General features: G+C 38.3%; 1 protein-coding gene and 1 pseudogene across 1 annotated transcript in view; both read right to left on the bottom strand.

Annotated features, from left to right (window-relative positions):
- Positions 1–23,289, bottom strand: part of TGFB2 (transforming growth factor beta 2) — a 235,785-nt gene that overhangs the window by 93,748 nt on the left and 118,748 nt on the right. The window lies entirely within an intron of this gene.
- On the bottom strand, positions 19,331–20,875 carry LOC128658055 (TBC1 domain family member 24-like; annotated as a pseudogene).

Genomic DNA, 23,289 nt, shown 5'->3' with positions numbered 1-23,289 from the left:
TCTGGATAAGCTTTTTAATTGGCATAGAATTTACCACAAGTCATCAACGCTGTACAATAAAGTTAAATTATAATGAAATAGTGAAAATCTTTGATTGACTAGGTCCAAGTTGGAGCAAAACTGTGTAGTTCATCATTTTTTTCTTTGTTTGTTTAATTTCCAATGGTTGCTATTATAAAAGGTGGCTTTTACCACCAAACCACATGGCTTCATTGGTTTTGTAACTGAACTAACATATTCCCTATCCGTGGGAACCATGGTTTGGCCAGACAACAAATATAACATTTTACCCAATGATCTATCTTTCATTTGCAATACCAATCAGTAATTGTGCCCTATTTTTCTCATCACTACACTCATTTTTTTAGCCTTCCATATAGTGGAAACTCCGTTTCTAGGCTAAAAAATTGGAATGGACATGGATGCATTTCAGTTTTAAATAGAAACATTTTTGTAATATTCTTGTATAAGCAAACATGTTTCTCATCACAGTTATTGCTGTTTTAAAGGTGTATTTAAGTATGCACCACGCACCAGCATTTTAAACACAGCATTTGCTCAGAGAGCCTAAAGTGCTTGTATCATCTGATAATTACACAGTCATTAATGTCTAAACCGTTGGCAACAAAAGTGAGTATACCCCAAAGTGGAAATGTCCAAATTGGGCCCAATTAGACATTTTCCCTACCCAATGTCATGTGACTCGTTAGTGTTACAAGGTCTCAGGTGTGTTAAATTTGGTGTTATCACTCTCACACTCTCTCATACTGGTTACTAGACGTTCAACATGACACCTCATGGCAAAGAACTCTGAGGATCTGATAAAAATATTTTTTGCTCTACATAAAGATGGCCAAGGCTATAAGAAGATTGCCAAGACCCTGAAACCGAGCTGCAGCACGGTGGGCAAGACCATACAGCGGTTTCACAGGACAGGTTCCACTCAGAACAGGCCTCCCCATGGTCGACCAAAGAAGTTGAGTGCACATGCTCAGCGTCATATCCAGAGGTTGTCTTTGGGAAATAGACGTATGAGTGCTGCCAGCATTGCTGCAAAGGTTGAAGTGATGGGGGGTCAGCCTGTCAGTGCTTAGACCATACGCCGCACACTGCATCAAATTGGTCTTCATGGCTGTCGTCCCAGAAGGAAGCCTCTTCTAAACATGATGCCTGCAAACAGTCTGCTGAAGACTAAGTACATGGATTACTGGAACCATGTCCTATGGTCCGATGAAACCAAGATAAACTTAGTTGGTTCAGATGGTGTCAAGCATGTGTAGCGGCAACCAGGTGGGAGTACAAAGACAAGTGTGTCTTGCCTACCATCAAGCATGGTGGTGGGAGTGTCATGGTCTGGGCCTGCATGAGTGCTGCCAACACTGGGGAGCTACAGTTCATTGAGGGAACCATTAATGCCAACATGCACTGTGACATACTGAAGCAGAGCATGATCCCCTCCCTTCAGAGACTGGGCTGCAGGGCAGTATTCCAACATGATAACGACCCCAAACACACCTCCAAGACGACCACTGCCTTGCTAAAGTAGCTGAGGGTAAAGGTGATGGACTGGTCAAGCATGTCTCCAGACCTAAACCCTATTGAGCATCTGTGAGGCATCCTCAAACGGAAGGTGGGGGAGCTCAAGGTCTCTAACATCCACCAGCTCTGTGATGTCGTCATGGAGGAGTGGAAGAGGACTCCAGTGGCAACCTGTGAAGCTCAGGTGAACTCTATGCCCAAGAGGGTTAAGGCAGTGCTGGAAAATAATGATGGCCACACAAAATATTGACACTGTGGGCCCAATTTGTACATTTTCACTTAGAGGTGTACTCACTTTTGTCGCCAATGGTTAAGACATTAATGACTGTGTGTTGAGTTATTTTGAGGGAAAGCAAATTTACACTGTTATACAGGCTGAACACTCACTACTTTACATTGTAGCAAAGTGTCATTTCTTCACTAGTGTTGTCACATGAAAAGATATAATGAAATATTTACAAAAATGGGAGGGTGTACTCACATTTGTGAGATACTGTATGTGCACAAATGTATTTATGTTGTTTACTGTATATTTACTGTAGATATTTAACATTCCAATGTTTTTCACATACAGGATAATGTCATTTTTATTGTAAATACATATTTCTATATATATATCTCTGTATATATCTATACCTGTATATCTATTCCTATAGAAATATAGGTATAGATATCGATTTTACATTAACATTATCATATATATATAGAAATATATATTTAATAATAAAAATTACAATTTATTCTATGTGAAGAACATAGGAATGTAAAATATGCGTAATGCAACTTGTGTTTTGCGATTTAGTTCTAACCTGGTATCGGGCTAGCTCACATGAAGAATTAGTAATCTTTACATATAAAATATTTTAAAATATGATCAATTATTAAACATACTGTAAAGAATTCTAAATAATCTATAGATATATTTTTTAAACTATTATAATTTTAATCATTATTATTAAAGAGTATCTGTTAATCTGACACCGAGCTAGGTGTTACCTCTATTATGTTATGACAGACAAGTTGGCAGATAATTCTTTGATATAAATACTCAATAAACAAATGAAAAATTTGGGAAAAAAGGGAAAAACGTACTAATAACTCTGGCTATGATTCCAAGCCTACACCTCATGGGAATTTATAAAACAGTGAATGCTCTGTTCCCTTTCACACAAGAAGAAGCATACACAAGATTCAATGATTGCGCATTGCCAAACCACCTCGTTGTCACAGCAGCAGTGAAAATTGCCAAAATAACATGTAAATTCTGTGAAACGCTGCAGCTTAGGTTATTTGCTCTACCAAGAAACCCAGCAATGTTTTAGCAAATCTGACTAAACTTCTGCAATCCAACCATTACACCACACCCTAGCAATCTAATCCAACGCAGTAATCCAATCCAACACCTTACCGTTCTAGAAAGAAAGATAAACAAAGTTGTTTGCATTAGTAACATCTAATATCAAAACCATTGCTCCTAGGCAATTATGTAATCATAAACTAATGTGTCAATCAAAAGTGGACTTTGCAAAATATATATAAATATATATATATATATATATATATATATATATATATATATATATATATATATATATATATATATATATATAAGAATAAAGATACCACCACTTCCCACACGAACACACAGACTCGTTTCATGATTCAGACAGAGCATGCAATTTTAAAAATCTTTCCACTCAATCTCTTGGTATCCTTTGTATTTTGTTGATAATCATACCTAGGTAGGCTCATACAGGGATAAAATCTTTAACTTATGTCATCCCAAGGAGTATCAATGCAGTACTGTGAGCTAGCTGCTGATTGGTGGCTGCAAATATATACCTCTTGTCATTGACTCACTCGATGTGTTCAGCTAGCTCACAGTGAATGAAGTAAGTTTTATAATAGAACTAAATTGGAAAGTTGTTTAAAACTGCATGCTCTATCTGAATCATGAAAGACAAATGTGGGGTTTCATGTCCCTTTAAAGTTTTTGTTTTTTTTAAACGTCTGACAGCAGGAGCGAGCTGCACTTAGTCTTATGGCGTGGTCGGGCCGGGCTGTGACTATACAGCTGGCCCGATGCGCTGAGGAAAAAAACCAGACCCGCTCAGCAGAGCCCACAGAGCGGGTCTGTAAAACAGCGTTTTTTGCTAAAAATAAAAAGGCAATATTATGTTAAATAATGGTTGGCTAATATAATGTTATATAATTCTGCACTATGTGCAGAATTATATAACATTAATTTTAAGGTTTACTGACCCTTTAAATACAGTAGAATTGCATACTCAACATATGCATAATAAAAAGACAATGCAAAAGCATTTAGGGGCCGATTTATCAACTGTCTGGCGGACATGATCCGTAGACATCGATAAATGCCGACAACATACGTTTTCAGCATTTATCATTGCACAAAGAGTTCTGATGAACTGCTTGCGCAATGCCTGCAGATTCACCCTCAGAGGTGGCGGACGACCGCTGTTTCTTAACTCCTGTTTCCGGAAAGCCTGAAGGCTCGCGTGGAAACAGCTGCATCAAAGAATCGGCCCATTGGGGTCAATTTGTCAAGCTCCGTATGGAGCTTGATGCCCCATGTCTAAAGACCGCTGCTCCATGACCTGTCTGCCTGCTCTGAGGCTGCAGACAGAAATCAACCCGATCGAATACGCGAATCTGGCCGTGAATCTGCAGGGGGCGGCATTGCACCAGCAGATCACAAGAACATATGCTGTCGGCATTTATTGCTGTGCGGCGGACATGATACGCTACATCGTATTATGTCCATCTGCACAATAATAAATAGACCCCTTAGTTTGAATTTCAAATAAGTGGTAGATTTTTTTTCTGACAAATTTCAAAGTTAGTTTAATTTTCCTTCTGCCTTCATCATGTGACAGCCATGAGCCAATAACAAATTGCAAATACGTACATACTGTGAACTCTTGCACATGCTCAGTAGGAGCATGCTCAGTAGGAGCATAATAAAAGTGTGCATATAAAAAGGTTGTTGATATTTTGATTTTGGAATTGAATTAGAAAGTTGCTTAAAATTGTGTGTCCTATCTGAATCATGTAAATTTAATTTTGACTTTAGTGTTCCTGTTACCGAGTGTGTATTTATGTGTGGAGAGTGGTGATATCACTCAGTAGATACAATTTATAAAAATGAAAGTTTACTTTTGATTGACACATTAGTTTTCATTACACCATTGCCTTTTTGTGCAATTTTTTTTTTGTTTAGTCATATGTATGACAGGAAACTTGAGTTTATAAATCCTTTTGGGACAATTGTGAAGATGCTTTCATTGTGCTTTCTGTGATTGGTTCACTTTAACCCCTTCCTGCCTGTACTTATTTGTTACATCGGAACAAAGTTCCGATGTAAACAAATAAGTAAAAAAACTAACATCACATGATCATACATGTGATCGCGTGATTTCAAAGATGGGATCGGGTCTGGGGAGAGTGCCTATGATTCTAGGCACGCCCTCCAGCCCTCGATCCCAATTAGGATGTTTCATGCCGTCCTAACGGCGGGAAAGGGTAAAAGGGTCATTTTAATACATGCAGGTTTTAATACATTTAATACATGCAGGGTTAGCAATGCAGGTTTAGATAGCAGTATTATAAGATCATCTGTTCATATCTCTTAAGTGAACATTTATAAGTGAGGCACAATGAATTATACAAGAATAATACCACACTGCTGTTTACTAACTAACAAACTGCCAATTGACATCTGCTAAGGAATGCTGAGTTAACCAACTCTTTCTTCTGCTTTCAGGTATGTGAATTGGGTCCCTGCATTCAAATCCTGTCAATTTCCCTGTTTTTGTGTCATTTATACTACAAGTCTCTCATTGGTATGTGAATTGGGTCCCTGCATTCAAATCCTATCAATTTCCCTGTTTTTGTGTCATTTGTACTACAAGTCTCTCATTGGTATGTGAATTGGGTCCCTGCATTCAAATCCTGCCAATTTCCCTGTTTTTGTGTCATTTGTACTACAAGTCTCTCTTTGGTATGTGAATTGGGTCCCTGCATTCAAATCCTTCCAATTTCCCCGTTTTTGTGTCATTTGTACTACAATAATAATAATAATAATAACTAGTATTTATATAGCACCTTTCTCCCAGTGGGACTCAAAGCGCTTTCTCAGCGCTCGCTATCGGAATTAACCAAATCGGCAGCTGAATAGTCCCTGCATTCAAATCCTGCCAATTCCTGTTCTTGTGTCATTTGTACTACAAATCTTTTTTTTGCATTTGCCTGTAGTCTGTAATAATTTATGTATTTAATCTGCTGAATCAGCTGAATGCTCTGGCCTATAAATGTAAACTCTGCTAAGGGGAAGCAATGCAGGGTTAGCAATGCAGGTTTAGATAGCAGTATTGTAAGATCATCTGTTCACATCCCTTAAGTGAACATTTATAAGTGAAGCACAACAAATTATACAAGAATTGGACAAGATATAAGGTAAGTTCTGTTTTAATACTGAGTTTTATACACTGACTATTTTTTGTAAAAATGCTAAATATCTTCATAGTCCTTTTTGCCACCTTTTGTCTGTTTAGCAAACTACTTTACTCAATTACTCCTTACCCCTCACCACCTGGACTGCTCATTAGCCCATCTCTCTTAACCTCACCTTACTTTTGTATTAATGAACTTCACACATTCCTAAAGACTCTCTCTCCCCCTTGCAACTCATCACAAAAACAGTCTCAATACTGCAAATCTGCATCTCATGTCACTCTCCCTCTTGCTCATACTAGCTGCTGGCAACATTTCCCCTAATCCCAGTCCCCCACATTTTCATTGCCCTGCACACCCATGTGTACCATTCAATAGACTTCAAAAACAAAACTATGTTAACCCTAATGTCATTCCTCTTGCATCTTAAGCCACCACCCCCTTCACTTGCACATTTTGGAACTCTCGCTCTATTTGCAACAAACTTACTTCTTTCCATGACCTCTTTATCTCCCACTCTCTCAATCTTCTGGCTCTCACAGAAACTTGGCTCTCTCCTTCAGACACTGCTTCCTCTGCTGCACTGTCACATGGAGTCTCCACTTCAGCCACACTCCTGTCTGACAATAGACAAGGAGGTGGTGTTGGTAATTTACTTTCCTCTCGTTGCACCTTTCAACAAATACAGCCCTTCTCTTCCCTCACATTTTCTTCATTCGAAACACACATGATTTGCTTATTCTCTCCTCTCTCTTTACACGTTGCAGTCATTTACCGCCCCCCTGGCTCAGCAACTCTATTTCTAGATCACTTTGCCGCCTGGCTACCTTACTTCCTTTCCACAGATACCCCTGCCCTCATTCTCAGTGACTTCAACCTCCCTGTTGATAATACCACTGCCTCCTCTGCAAAACAACTTCTGCAACTCACTTCCTCTTTTGAGCTGTTACAATGGACTGTCTCTCCCATTCACAAAGATGGTCACTCCCTTGATCTGATTTTCAGCTATCAATGCACTATCTCAAACTTCACAAACTCACCTTTTCCTCTTTCAGACTACCACCTCCTCACTTGTAGCATCACCTCCCTCCCTACAACTCTCCCTCCTTCTACACCAAAGAATAAACTTCACAGAAGTATCAAATCACTAGATCAGCAACAGCTTGCTAGCTCTCTTGAACCTCTTCTCTCTTCTATCCCCTCTTTTTCCTGTCCTGATGACTCTATCGGCCACTATAACTCCACCCTTACATCGGTCCTTGATAATCTGGCCCCACATACCATAGCTCGCAAAACATACACTCATCCTCTGCCCTGGCATACTCCTCTGACACGGTACCTATGTAGATGTTCCCGTACTGCTGAGCGAAACTGGAGGAAATCTCGGAGTTCTGCTGACTTTCTTCACTATAAATGCATCTTCAACTCTTACTATTCTGCCCTTAATCTATATAAGCAACATTACTTCTCCACTCTTATGTCTATTCTTTCTTCAAACCCAAAATGTCTGTTCTCCACATTCAATACTCTTCTCCACCCACACCCACCTCCAACCACAACTTTTCTCTCAGCTCAAGATTTTGCAAGCTACTTCAACAATAAAATCGACTCCATCAGAATTTAAATCAGCTCTCAACATACTACCGGTCTCCCACCCCCTCAAAAGCTCACAATCATCCAAAACTCACATAGCCATAAATTTAACTATTGTGCCCCTGTTACAGAGGAAGAAATTTCTGCCCTTATACTATCCTCTCACCTCAATACCTGTCACCTCTAACCCATCCCCTCACAACTACTCCCCTCCCTCTCTTCTACCCTTACCCCTATACTCACACACATCTTCAACATCTCCCTCAGCACTGGTATAGTTCCCACATCTCTTAAACATGCATTAGTCACACCTATTCTCAAAAAAACTTCTCTCGATCTTACCTCCCCATCCAACTACTGCCCTATTTCCCTACTCCCTCTTGCCTAAAAGCATCTTGAAAAACTAGTATATGCACATCTATCCCCATTTCCTTACATTAAACTCCCTCCTTGATCCACTGCAATCTGGATTTCGCCCCTTCACTCAACAAAGACAGCAATTGTTAAGGTTACCAACAACCTACTTACAGCAAAATCTAAAGGCCACTTCTCTCTACTTATCCTCCTTGATCTGTCTGCAGCCTTTGATACTGTTGACCACCCTCTTTTGCTCCATAACCTCCAATCCTTCGGCATCTGTGACATGGCTCTCTCTTGGTTCTTTCCTATCTGTCTAACTGTACCTTTAGTGTAGCCTTCGCTGGGGTATTCTCTGCCCCGTTACCTCTTTCTGTTGGGGTACCGCAAGGCTCTGTCCTCAGTCCCCTTCTCTTCTCAATCTACATTTCCTCATTATTATGTTTCTTAATAAAGTCCCATGGGTTTCACTATCATCTGTATGCCGACGATACCAAAATATACCTCTCTGCACCAGAACTATCTCCTTCCTTGCTAACCTGCGTCACTAACTGTCTCTCTCATATCTCATCTTGGATGTCCTCTCACTACCTCAAGCTAAATCTCTCCAAAACTGAGCTCCTTATTTTCCCCCTTCTTCCAAAATCTCCACACCCTATGTCTCTATAACTGTTGATAACTCCATCATTACCCCAACCTCACATGCCCGATGTCTTCGGGTCACACTTGACTCAGATCTTTCTTTCACTCCTCGCATTCAGTCCTTGGCTAAAGCCTGCCGCTTCCACCTTAAAATCATAGCTAAAATCAGACATTTCCTTACACAAGACACAACTAAGATTTTAATCCACTCTCTCATCCTTTCCTGCCTCGACTTCTGCAACTCCATCCTCTCTGGTCTCCCTAGCTGCCACCTAGCTCCTTTACAATCCATAATGAATGCCTCTGCCAGGCTCATCTTCCTTACACGTCGCTCTTCATCTGCCGCACCTCTCTGCCAATCCCTTCACTGGCTTCCTCTTGCCTCCAGGATTAAACACAAAAGTCTCACTCTGATTTATAAAGCCCTCAATTGCATTGCTCCCCCTTACATCTCAGACCTTGTCTCCAGATACTCTCCCTCCCGACCTCTTCGCTCCGCTCATGATCTCCTACTCTCCTCCTCTCTTGTTACCTCCTCACATTCCCGTTTACAAGATTTCTCCAGACTGGCTCCCATCTTATGGAACTCTCTGCCTCGCTCCACAAGACTCTCCCCTAGTTTTAAAAGCTTCAAGTGCTCCCTGAAGACTCCACTATTCAGGGACGCATACAACCTACACTAACTTTCCTATCTCCACTGCTATCCACTTAAATCCCATAGCATGTAAGCTTATGAGCCCAGCTGTTTGTAGTCCACCTTCATAAGAGACGACTACAACAGTGCAACTCTCGGCTGGACCCTCTACCCATTTGATCCCTGTAATTGTTTTTATATACCACCTATGTTCATAGCGCTGCGGAACCTGTTAGCGCTCTACAAATACCTGATAATAATAATAAAATAAAAAAATAATTTTAATACAAAAAAATACATGCTCTAATTTGTGCATTACTGACTCTAAACAACTATTAAGTTGGTTACAACCTTGTGCTTGATTTTAGCAGAAAATGTTTTCTGAACCTCAGCTTTGCCGTTAATAACATTAAAACACCTTAAAAAACCTATTGCCTCTTTAAACTTGTCATTTATATTAATTTAAAATATGGACATAATTAAAACAAACACAATAGTGATATCGGGGGTTTATCAATTACATCACCAGTTTAACCTGCTTATTAATTGATCACTTTTAATAGTATGTAGTGATGGTGATAGCTGGCAATTAACCTGTTGTATTCCAAAATCATAGAAATATGAAAGCATGTCTCTAAGGGATTTAAACAAAGTAAAAAAAGCGAACTAAAATAAAAAGGTCAGTAATATTAACAGTGAAAAAAAATACTCTTGTGAAATGTCTCAATAATACAGAGCTTAAAAGACTGTATAATGCAAAAATAATAAATTATGCAAAAAGACACAGCCAATTATATTATCACTAATTCTTTACAGACACGGGTTTTAAAATGTATTTCCCATTCCTCCCAACTGGTTTGTCATATCCACGTTTTATAAAGAATGTTGGACACATACAATGAGAACGTTTTTCGGGCTAATTCAATTTCAATAAAAAAATGTTCAGTGAATGTATTATAAATCAACTTAAATATATGATCAAAAACAAATAGCATCTTCATTCCACTTGGACCAATTTAAATGATCCAATATCTAAAATTTCTTTCAATATTTTGAGAAATGTAATTTTTAAATGATATTTAAAACCATCTGTCAGTCAAACCTCAGACAATACACAAACATTATATATATATTCACATACACACATACACAGGGCTTGAAATTTCGCATGTAGTTTTTTTAACCCCTTAATGACCACAATGTACCCTGTATGTCACTGGTCGTTAAGGGTTTTTTCAGGACATAATAGCACAAGTCTAGCAAGAACACGCTATTAATGCCCTCCCTCCAGAAGGCTTTGTGGAATAGAGCAGTCTCAACGCTGGTGGCAAGACCGTGCTATAAAACAATCAAGTCCCAAAAAAAGGCCAGCGACATACAGGGTACGTCGCTGGTCCTTAAGGGGTTAAACTTACCAATTTATTTTTATAATCAAATGTTCTTCGTTCTCGTGGTATTCTTGCTTGAAAAGTCAGCTCTAGAATGGCAAAGCTATTCAGAGCTACCTGAGCACATTTGATAAGAGCTCAACATATATGCATATCCATCAATTACCAGCTTGCTCCAGTGGTGCATTAATGCTTCTGAGCCTACCTAGGTATGCTTTTCAACAAAAGATGCCAGGAGAATGACGTTAATTAGATCACTGAACTCTCTTAAAATTGCATACTCTATGTAATTCATGATGGTTGTTTTTGTCTTTTGTGTTCCTTTAATTTAAAGGGACAGTCTGGTTAAAATTAAACTTTTTATAATTCAGATAGAGCATACAATTGTAAACAACTTTTCAATTTACTTTTACTGTCAATTTTGCTTTGTTCTGTTGGTATTCTTTGTTGAAAGTTAAGCCCTTGAAGGCTGTCTCTTATTTCAGTGCATTTTGACAGTTTTTAACAGATAGATAGCGCTAGTTCATCTTATGGATAACATTGTGCTCACTACCATGGAGTTATTTATGAGTCAGCAATGATTGGCCAAAATGTAAGTCTTTCAAAAGAACTGAAATAAGGGGGAAGTCTGCAGAGGCTTAGATACAAGGTAATCACAGAGGTAAAAAGTATATTAATATAACAGTGTTGGTTATGCAAAACTGGGGAATGGGTAATAAAGGGCTTATCTATCTTTTTAAACCAGTGATTTGCAACCTTTTTTTGCCGTGGCACACTTTTTTACATTAAAAAATCCTGTGGCACACCACCATCCCAAAATTTTACAAAATCACATATTGTAGCCTAATACAGGATATATATACAATATATATATATATATATATATATATATATATATATATATATATATATATATATATATATACACACACACACACTGTACTGTGCTGTCATGCCATGCCTCCTACAAACTATACATGACATATTGACATTCATTTACAAACAATCATAATGATTGCCTGTGAATGAATGTCAATGTCATGGTTGTAAATGATGCCTGATGAGCCTGTCACATACCTCCCAATATTTCAAAATTTGAAAGAGGGACACCCCCGCACTGTTGTCAGTCTGCCGCGGCACACCTGAGGGTCTCTCACGGCACACTGGTTGAAAAACACTGTTTTAAACAATAAAATGTCTGGAGTAGACTGTCCCTTTAACATTAATCTCATGATTTTGACAACCTGTTTACAATTTACAGAAGTGTCTTAACTCACTTATTCCCTTCAGACATGGGAACTTTTAGAATGTGATACTGAGACTCAAGGCTTTAGCTGTGATCTCCAGGTCTCAGGGTACATCAATTTGCTGGGTTAGGCAATTTCTACACAAATGAACCTTGTGTATTAAGCAGTTTGGTTTCTAATTACCTTATGAGCAACTTCCTGCAGAGATTTCTGTCAGTTGTACCTTTAATTAAATTGCTATAGCTGGTCCGGTCTTGGAGTGCAGTTCCCTTCCATGTTTTGTATTTTCTCTGGGTGATTACAGCCACCTGTGCACCCCTTCTTTGTTCTCAGTCTGTTTGGCTTTGTGAGCTCGCATGATGGTGTGGCTGTGTTAGGGACTCAGGCGATGGAAAGGACCTTGACGTGGTGCCTGAGCTTTCCCATTTGACCAGATGCGGTGACTAACCTTTCCAGTTGTGATTTTATCTTAGCTGTGAGCTAGCTGGTGAGTGCTGGGTGTTTCTATGTGTTATATATATATATATATATATATATATATATATATATATCTATATATATATATATATCTATATATATATATATATATATATATAGATATATATAGATATAGATATATATATATATATATATATATATATATATATATATATATATATATATATATATATATATATATATATATATATAGATATACACCCACACATAATACAAAGAAATGTAATGTGTTCATGGATCTCAATATGTGCTTCATTGTAGAGATACCAGGTATTTTTTCCTCAGTGATGTTGCCAGGGTGCAGGGGGGCAATAGCCCCTCAGCATAATGGCTGATTATTTCATGTTGGCTTCCCATAACCAATCAGCCCAAGCACTGAGGCAGCTCCAGTCAGCCCTCCAAGAAGAAACTTCTGGGGATGTCACTGTTTGTCTTGATGTCTGATATGGGTGTTTGATTTATAGAGGACTACTTGGCCAGGGGTCTAATGAGTATTTATGGCTTATACAGTGACTTCAGATTCAAGAGTCTAAATGTGAAGTCTGATAAAGACATGTGGCTTATAGAGGCACTGCATGGTCAGGAGTGTGATGTGGGGTCTGAATTTTGCATGAAGCATATAAAGGGCTCTAGAGTTGGGGATTGTATGTGTGGTCTGATGTGGGCATGAGGCTTATAGAGGAGCTGCAGAGTCAGGGGTCTAGTGTGAGGTCTGTGAGCGTGTGGCTTATAGAGGAGCTGCAGAGTCAAAGGTCTGATAAGTGATCTGATGTAGGCATGAGGATTATAAAGGGGTTGCAGAGTCAGGGGTCTGATGTGGGCATGTGGCTTATAGAGGAACTGTAGTGTCAGGGCACTGATGCAGTCATGAAGCTTATAGAGTCACTTCAGGGCTAGGGGTCTCATGTAAGGTCTGAAGTATGCATAAAGCATATAAAGGGCTCTAGAGTTGGGGGTCTGATGTGGGCATGAGGCTTATTGAGGGGCTGTATGATCAAGGGTCTAATGTGAGGTCTGATGTGAGTATATGGCTTAAAGAAAGGGTGCAGTGTAAGGAGTCTGTTGTAGGCATGAGGCTTATAGAGGGGCTGCAGAGTCAGGGGTCTGATGTTAGGTGTAATACGGCATGATGCTTATAGAGGGGCTGCAGAGTCAGGGGTCTGATGTGAGTATGTTGCTTATAGATGGGCTGCAGAGTCAGGGGTCTGATGTGAGCATGTGGCTTATAGATGGGCTGCAGAGTCAGGGGTTTGATGTGAGGACTAATATGGGCATGAGGCTTTTAGAGGGGCTGCAGAGTCAGGGGTCTGATGTGAGGTGTAATATAAGCATGATGCTCATAGGGGCTACATCTTTCCAAAATTGAACTCCTTATTTTTTCCCTTTCTTCCAAAATCCCCGCCCTCCAATTTTCTATAACTGTTGATAATTCCATCATTACCCCTACCCCGCATGCCCGATGTCTTGGGGTTACACTTGACTTAGACCTTTCTTTCACTCCTCACATTAAGTCCTTGGCTAAAGCCTGCCACTTCCACCTTAAAAACATCTCTAAAATTAGACATTTCCTTACACAAGACACAACTAAGATTTTAATCCACTCTCTCATCCTTTCCCACCTTGACTATTGCAAAATCCGTCCTCTCTGATCTCCCTAGCTGCCGCCTAGCTTCTTTACAATCCATAATGAATGCCTCTGCCAGGCTCATCTTCCTTACACGTCGCTCTTCATCTGCTGCACCTCTCTGCCAATCCCTTCACTGGCTTCCTCTTGCCTCCAGGATTAAACACAAAATCCTCACTCTGACATACAAAGCCCTCAACTGCACTGCTCCCCCTACATTTCAGACCTTGGGGCCCATTTATCAAGCTCTGAACGGAGCTTGTGGGCCTGTGTTTCTAAAGACCGCTGCTCCATAACCCTGTCCGCCTGCTCTGATGAGATGGACAGGAATCGCCGGAAATCAACCCGATCGAGTACGATCGGGTGGATTGACACCTCCCTGCTGGCGCATGGTTGGCCACGAGTCAGCAGGGGGCGGTGTTGCACCAGCAGCTCTTGTGAGCTGTTGGTGCAATGTTAAATGCGGAGAGCGTATTGCTCTCCGCATTCAGCGAGGTCTTGCGGACCTGATCCGCACTGTCAGATCAGGTCCATAAGACCTTTGCTAAATAGGCCCCCTTGTCTCCAGATACTCTCCTACCCGTCCCCTTCGCTCTTCTCACAATCTACTATTCTCCTCCTTTCTTGTTACTTCCACTAGAAGTCCTGTAGATGGAAATGTGAGGAACTCCCTGCCTCGCTCCACAAGACTCTCCCCTAGTTTTAACAGCTTCAAGCTCTCCCTTAAGACTCTACTATTCAGTACATACAACCCTACACTAACCTTTCCTAGCTCCATTGCTTTCCCCTTGAACCCCTTAGAATATAAGCCTATGAGCCCAGCTGTTTGTAGATCGCCTTCATAAGAGCCGACAGTGCAAATCTCGGCAGGGCCCTCTACCCATTTGATCCCTATAAATCTTGTATACCGCCTATGCTTATAGCGCTGCGGAATCTGTTGGCGCTCTACAAATACCTGATAATAATAATAACAGGGGGGCTGCAGAGTCAGGGCCCAGGGTCTGATGTGGGATTCAATGTGGGCATGTGGCTTACAGAGGGGCTGCAGGTTCATGGGTATGATTAGAGTATTCCACTGCCATTCCATAACATGTAAGTTATTGAATTAAAAAAAAATAGTACAATGGGTGTTCCTCTCTATTTTATGATGTTCCTAAAATAGACAGCTCATCACTTCTGTTTGTCTTCTTTCAATGTTTCTTTTCAAGTTAATTTAGCACATAATTTAAAGAGAACGATTACATGAATACTTTCACTTCAATTTTTGGTCAAAGTTTATTTTGCTTGTTATTTTTCAAGAAAGGGTGATTAGAAGGTATGGATCAAAAACCTGTAAGAAATGATGAAGATATTTACAATATACACTGTCTTTGTAATGTGTAAACTAAAATCTGCACTGTACAATTGTTTTGTGCTACCTAATCAGACTGAATGTCACCCAACTGTTTCTAGAAGACTCATTTTAACAGCTTTAGAGTTAACACATGAGGTCAGGAGCATGCTCAGGGGAGTCATAAAATCTAAACTTCAAGGAGAGTTTACAGCAGATGGAGAGGAAGCACCTGCACTCAGATATTGTCATGTTGCCAATAAGTATGCTATAGCCAAGAGAAAACAATGCAGCCTCCAAATTACTAAAACAAGTGTAAAAGGGACCCATGGACAATTCATAATGATTAGTATATTCACTCTAATACTCTTAACAACAGCAGTCATTTAAACTTGACTTCATCCACAGAACTTTAAAACAAAACATACTACTATAAGTTTAAAACTATTAACTTGCAAATTGTGGTGAAAATAGTATGAATGCAACATACACCTTAAAAATATAGGACATTTTTTTTTAAACCCAAAATTATTTAAGCTGGCCCTTAGTTCCACATCACAGTCTCCTATTACTCCCCCTGGTCCACTACTGGAAGGACAGTCCATCTTTTAAAGGGAAATTCCCCTGTCTATCCTAGTTTCATTAACATATTTAGAAACATGCCAGATTTGACCAGGGTTTTCTAAATTTCAGCACCAGGGGTATAAGGCTTAGTTTATTATTCCTGTTTGGGAGGTGATGTTGGAAGTTAATCCCTTACACGACTTGATACATTTTCCCTGGCTTTCAGATAGTGTAATAGCTATACCTGATGGTCTCCTACTCTTCTCTCCGTTTTCCAAAAATTTACCTAATAATGCAATTAAAAGATAGCATGCCACGAGAATGGGAAATGCCCAGAATGGGTATATTAAATTATGTGTCTGCTGTAAAAAAAGGTCTATTACAGAAACAGGGGCTGCAGGGCCAGATGTCTGATCTAAGGTGGGTATGTGGCTTATACATGGGCTACAGGACCGGAGTCTGATGTTGGTTTGTTACTGACATAGCGGATACAGAGCTGTAAGGTCTGATTTGAAGTGGGTTTGTGGCTTCAGAGAGACTGCAAGGCCAGGGGTGATCCGATGAAGTTACATTATTTGGCTTACAAAGGACTACAGGGTCAGATGTTGTCATGTGTCTTGCAAAGGAGTTGAAGGTGAGGGATCTTATGAGGGTTGACAAATGGCTGACCCTGGGACTGTATAGCCTTGGTATGTGATCTGAAATCAGATATGAATGTTTGTCTTATACAGGGGTTGCAAGTCCAGGCTTCTGCTGTGAGCATGTAATGGATAATGAGGGCTGTAGTGTTTTGGGGACTGATCTGAAGTTCTGCATATAACAGGAAAAATGAAGCTACATAGATACTACATCAGCAAAATACAGTATTTAGTTGCAGAGTTAGCTCATTCTGAAAGTTCCCAGGTATGCTCATGCAATAAATATCCCTCTTTTTAAATGTTGAACAGATAATTCCAGTCTCTCACACAATGTTTATTCATAGTTGGGCATATAATAAGCTACAAATATCACCGTACTTCTGATAACTGATAGGGATGGGTGAATGCTTTGCCACATTCGTTAAAAACAATGACTATTATTATGCACATTTGTCAAACATTCAATATTATTATTTTTTTTCTTCTTCTTCAAATATCTGTAACTTTCCCTATATCAAGTGGAACATTCAAATACACTATATGAAAATTAACACCTGAATGTTGATTCTCACAGGCTTCAATGAAAACCTAGGGGAATGAACATTCAAATCTTACATTTGAATAATTTAATGTTAGAAGCACCAGATCATTTAAATAGTAGGAAAAAACTCAAGGAGAACGATTTGTTATGCAATTTAAACATGTGTGCTCATTCCTAATAATTTTCTGTTGAGGTGCCATAGCTATGCAAGAGGTTGCAAAAGGTTTTATGCACATTGTAATTTAATAAATATTTCCATTGCACATTTGTGTGATGTTATAAGGACCACGTGCTGGCATAATTTCTGGATATACCCAGGACATACTTGAAAACGAGAGAAATCTCAATCTATCCTTCCTGGTAAAATATTTTATAAATAAATAAATAATATAATTAAAACATAATCCTTTACATTCTAATTTTCAGAAAAATAATAAATAATAAATGTGATATACGCAAAAATAAATCTCCTTTGTATAGATAGATTGTGTTGCCTATATTAGTAAAATGCAACAAGTTGCCCAATGGCTGCTTGTCGCCCCTGAATGCAACACATATCCTGTATGACATGCCCCACATGTCATGGCTACACCTTTATTACACTTGTGAGTCACTGGAATATGCTTCGTTTTTGAAGTTGCTGGAGAACCCACTGTGTACATAGTTACACCTGAACTGGAAATAAAAAGCAGCCCTGTAAAAATTGAAGACCATCCCTATTATCCATTGGGTCTATAGAATGCACGCACCATTTTTCTCATAGGGGATTACAGAGATATTTCTTCCCACAATATTTTTTTTTCTCAGAATTAAACTATACTAATTTGTATTTTTTTTTAAAAAAGCCAGATTATTTGTATATAGGCACCCCACAACTTATTTGCATTTAGCAATCCTTTTAAAAGTGTGAAAATGATTATTTATAGTGTGATCCAGAGAAGACATTCAAAACGTACCAGGAAATACTTTGTGACCTTAATACTTATAGCTGAGTAGATAAAAAAAATACTGAGGTACTACCCCTTAAATTGTAGCTTGCCAGCCCCAGCTGCTTCTGCTCACTGTGAAATCTCCCGGTAGGCCAATCCAGCCTTGTACATAGTTGATTTGAAATTGATCAAACATAAAATTTATAATAATAAATTAACAAAAATGTTAAAGTCTTCTTAGATACAATTGAAGTATTCTTTCAATCTAAAAGAAATGAGAAGTTCCTTCCGAGAGTAGCACTTAGCCAGTGAAAACAAGATAAGTAGAGAAGAACCAACTGAGCAAAAAAAAAAATTAGAATAATCCCATTTACATCACAAATTTTATATTATATATCCCTCAGTCAGGAGATTTATATCATTGTTAGCCTAATAAAGAACAAAATAACAATGTAGCCGGACACCTAGCTTGACCGACTAATGCATTTGTGTCACAAAATCACCCCCTGTAACCTACAGTGGAATAATTCATCACCAACATTTCAATCAATTTGAAAAATGTTGCCGCCAGCTTTTCTAAAGAGTTTAATATTCAAAAAGTAATCTGTCACCTTCTGTTTTTTTTTCCAATATGATTTACATAAGACAATTTAATTAAACCATAGTACTTTTGTAACGATGTGCAAAACTGTGATTTCAATCATGTTCAGCAAAGATCTTTTTATGAAGACTCAAATAATGAGGTAACTGGAATGCTTATCGATTAAGGAAAAGAAAAAGTGCATAAAACCCCCCAAAAATGTAAAATAAGTTAAACCTGAAAAAACAGATACGGTTGAAAGTAACTGCATATCAGATCTAGTTCATATATATATATATGGCTATACTTGACTGTAACAAAATTAGACTATAATAAACATTGGTCCAAAGATGAAACAATTGAAAGACTGAATAAAGTAGCGAAACTAAATTTATGTTACATAATCAATAGTGTACACATTTAAAAGTGACTGAATAAATAAGACTATTTTGTGAAAACTATTATTGGATTTGTTTCAGTGCTCTTTTACGTTTGAGTGTTGCAAGTCTAATAAAAAGTGTAGGGCAATACTAGGAAATTAGAATTGTGCACACCTGTGTGTGTGTGTATAAATATGTACAACAAATAATATACACACAAGTACAGACTTATTAAGCACAAACAATTAGAACATATCACACATGCTTCTACCAGTTGCAGATATGAACAGTAGAAGCATTTGTTTCTGCTCTGGTTTACCAACAGATTCAACCCGAGACTTCCAAAGTGGTGACATTTTTTTATGTATGTTCAATGGACTTCAGAGTGATGGCCATCACTGTTAATGTTGTCTTTGAAACCCCACACTTCAATAATGGAGATCTGGAAGGTTTCAGAGCATAGTGGCTGGTTGTTGAATGTATTGCAGTTACTTGTTCTCCCGTAGTTCAGGCCGGAGTCCAGGTAAAAAGTGCTTGCCCATCACCATCACCTATAATAATAATAATATATATATAATGATGCTGTCTGTGCTTCCCGCCATAAACATTGAGGCTGTTTTGGAAGGCAAGTTGAAGTGACGGGTTGCTAGGAAGGGAGAGAGGCAACTAGTAGGATCATGAATGTCTGCAGACCCCTGAGAAGAGTTAGCTTATTTTGCAGTGGATGCATCAGGTGTTCTACCAAGCTCTGGGTGCTTTATAATCACGCACTCGTAACGCTCTACCTCTGGTTGTAGCAGAAATACAAAGCACTCTCCTGTGCCAAAAAAGCTAAGCTTGTTTCCACTTCTTTTCCGCCCACTCCAGTCCGTTGAGAGGTAAGCACCACGTACCTCAATGTTAGATGTTTTGATCAAAAGAAGTGTATGCTCATGTCCTTCACAGTGTAAGTAAAACCTGCTGAGACTGTTACCATGCTCCTGGTTGGTGAAAAGCAGTAGTGGCTGAGACAGAGCAAATCTTTCTGGGATCCATGACCAGATGTCACGCATTTCTTTCACACTTACAATTTCCAACCTGAAGTTGTCAGCATGGACAGCAAGGTGGACATTCTGTCTCTTGTTTTACTGTGATTCCTTTCTGCATCAGGAACTTTTCATTTGCCATTTGTAACAACTAGATCTCTTTGCAGGGAAAAAGTCTAAAAGAAAAGGCCTTCTCTAATAGCTTTTCAGGAGAAACAGACTTACTAATTTCTCTTACAAATGTCTGGATGTCTCTTTTTACATTTTCTGATTCCATAGGCTAACCACCTCCGACTTTGTGGAAGAATTTAAGATGGGCCAAAGCAACTCTAAAGAGTACTTTGTAACCCTCAACTAAAAATATATCAAACACACAGGTTATGTAAGTGAAGGGAAGATCTCCAAAGAGCCATCTTTGCCAGTACACCTCAAGTACATCTTCAGATACTGCTACCATAAGTTTGTGTGGCCCCTGAAAATATTTTCCAGCAAGATCTCCAAATGTCATGCAAGAAGACTCAAAAGCTAAGAAAGTCTGATCAACCAGACGTCTGTTGGGGTCATTACAAGCCAAAATTTGAGACACATTTTCAAAGCACTCTGCTTTATCACTGCTATAATGAAGAAGCAATGCCACCAATGAAGACAATCTTACCTACTATGTCACAAAAAACACATGCATCTGGAGTCACAGAACAACATGGGATATCCTTAATACGTTTTTTATATACTTTAGCTCGTAATGAATGGTTCTTCACCCAATAACCCTGGTGAGCCAGCTGCTTCAACTCCTGGTAATCTGTACAGTTAAGAACCTTAGGGCTTTGCTCCTGGCCCCCAATTTCCATCTTATCCCACTCCACAAAACTGCTATACTCAGTGTCATCCATAATTTTGTAACTTACTTTCTTCTCTTAATAGTCAGACAGTGGCATTTCCTGATCACCAGCTGCTCTATATCCAAGTCCAAACCTTTCTTTCTATAACTGTCTTAAAGAGACCCTCCCACAGCTGTCATATCCACTCTTTCCTTCCTCTTATTAAGCAGTATATTTTCCTTGTACACCTTCTTCGCTCATTCTGTCAGTTGTCATTAGAAACCTCCTCCCACGTTAATATTTTTTAATGTTCAAATTTATGCACATGCCCAGTTTACATGTTAAGATTTTTTTTTTATTTATTTTTTTATAAAAAGTAAAAATATAGTTCAAAATGTACACACATTTAAAAACAGATCATCTACATGTTATTACATGAAGTGTTTGGATATTTAAACATATTACTTATAAAATTGACTCACAATTTAAATATTTAATTGCAAATTCCATGACGTGATATTAGTGATTAAGGGGGCTTAATATATAATATTTTCTCTGTTTCATTTTAAAGAGAATATTTAAAAAAGAAAAAAAGGATTACAGTGCTTTTTTGTTTGTTTGTTTGTTTATAAATTGATGTGCCAAATAAACCAATTTTTTTACGTGTGGGTTGTCCCTGTCATCTAGTGAGCAGCAGAATCCTAGAACTCACTTGTGTATAATCATGCACTTATGATTAATTTCACTTTAAATTTAACATCTTTGGCTTAGTCTTTTTTTTGTGTAAAAACATATTTTTAACCTATACAACTGCTGCTCTTTAATAAAGATGACAAAAATAATTTGAGTAATATGTCCTGTAAGTGAAAAAAATGCATTCAGACAGATTAGGCAGTCTACATCAATATTGAATTAATTAGCTGCCATGATTTATTTCCGATTTGTGTATGCTTTTCTTTTGTGAAGGTCTAAATATCCTACCTGAGGATACTGCAATATCCCTTTTTCATATAGTTTTCCTTTTGTTTTAAAGGTGTGTGTGTTTAACTCAATTTTATCATTATATTGTTTTCTAATTGAAGGATTTTTTTCTAATTCAAAATGGCAGCTCTTACTTATTTTTATCATACTAATAAAGCTGATTTAAAAAAAATAAAAAAAAAAAAAAAATAAAGTAAAATGGATTAGAAAACAAGGAAAAAAATTCACCTCTCCCAAGACACCATATGATGTTTTCATAAGTAAGGTCAAAGGTATATGAATCATGGCCACAATTTAATGTAACATTAAACACCTTATAATTACAATGCTTGACTGTTGCCTTGCCTATGAAACCCATTTTTTTTTTTCTTTCATTATTCCGATAGAGCATACAATTGTAAGCAACTTTCTAATTTGCTCCTATTATCAATGTTTCTTTGTTCTCTTTCATCTTTATTTGAAAAGCAAGAATGTAAGCTTAGTAGCCACCCCATTTTTGGTTCAGCACCTGGTTAGCGATGGCCGGGTGGAGAATAAATGTACCAAGAGAATGAAGAAAATTTGAAAATAGGAGAAAATTAGAACGTTGCTTAAAATTTGCATGCTCTATCTGAATAATTAAAGAAAAAAGTGGGTTTAATATCACTTTAATATATCAACAGAGAGTGAACATTTTCAGAACAAATTAACACCTGATTTTCTGCTTTTTCATTGGCTAAACTCTACCCACCACTTGCCTTAATAGAGGAGCCAATGCACACTACAGGTTTAGATAAGGCAATGTCAACTTGTAAGCAACATCTACATTGTACTGCAATTCCTTATCTGATAACTTCTGCTGAGGCCTATTAGGAACAAATATGTACAAGGTTATGCTCGTAAAGTTTGCAGTGTGCATTTTCAGTGCACAAAAATTAGAAAACCCTCAAGGATCCTTGAGAAAGCCAAATGTATTGGTCGGACATTTTTATTGGACTAGGTGGGTGGGATTATACACAAACTACTTGACTTTGACGGTTAGAGAGGCCAATGTCTTCTATTGTTATATTGAGCAGCGTTTTTGTGTCCCTTAATGATTTGATTGATTGTAAGTCTTTTTCAACCATAAAATCATTTTAAGTAAGCTCTGGTTCCAGTTGTCCTTTCACCTGTGGAGGGTCTCAATAAGTGTGTAGACGTTGAGCTAGGTTTGTTGCTCAAAGCAATGTGAGTATATCTCCTTGGTCTCTTTTGCCAGATTCCTAAATGGGATTTCACATTTGCCCTATTTTCTCCATTTCTTTCTGAGGAACATTGATTTTGAAGAGAAGGACTTTGTGACTATTGCCTTGTACTTTCATATAGAGATATCCTTTGTGTCCAGCATACAAACTATTAATGTGTTTGATTTCTTATTTTTGTTTATTATAGATTAATTCTGTATTAGTTATTTTATAGCTGCAATTAGCTGCCTTCTAATTAGCAAAAAGCAATGGCAAAGTCATGCATGTCTAATATTTCTAAAC

Source organism: Bombina bombina, chromosome 4 (assembly GCF_027579735.1).
Source record: "Bombina bombina isolate aBomBom1 chromosome 4, aBomBom1.pri, whole genome shotgun sequence".
Classification (NCBI taxonomy): domain Eukaryota; kingdom Metazoa; phylum Chordata; class Amphibia; order Anura; family Bombinatoridae; genus Bombina; species Bombina bombina.
This window is presented reverse-complemented; position numbering and strand designations above follow the sequence as displayed.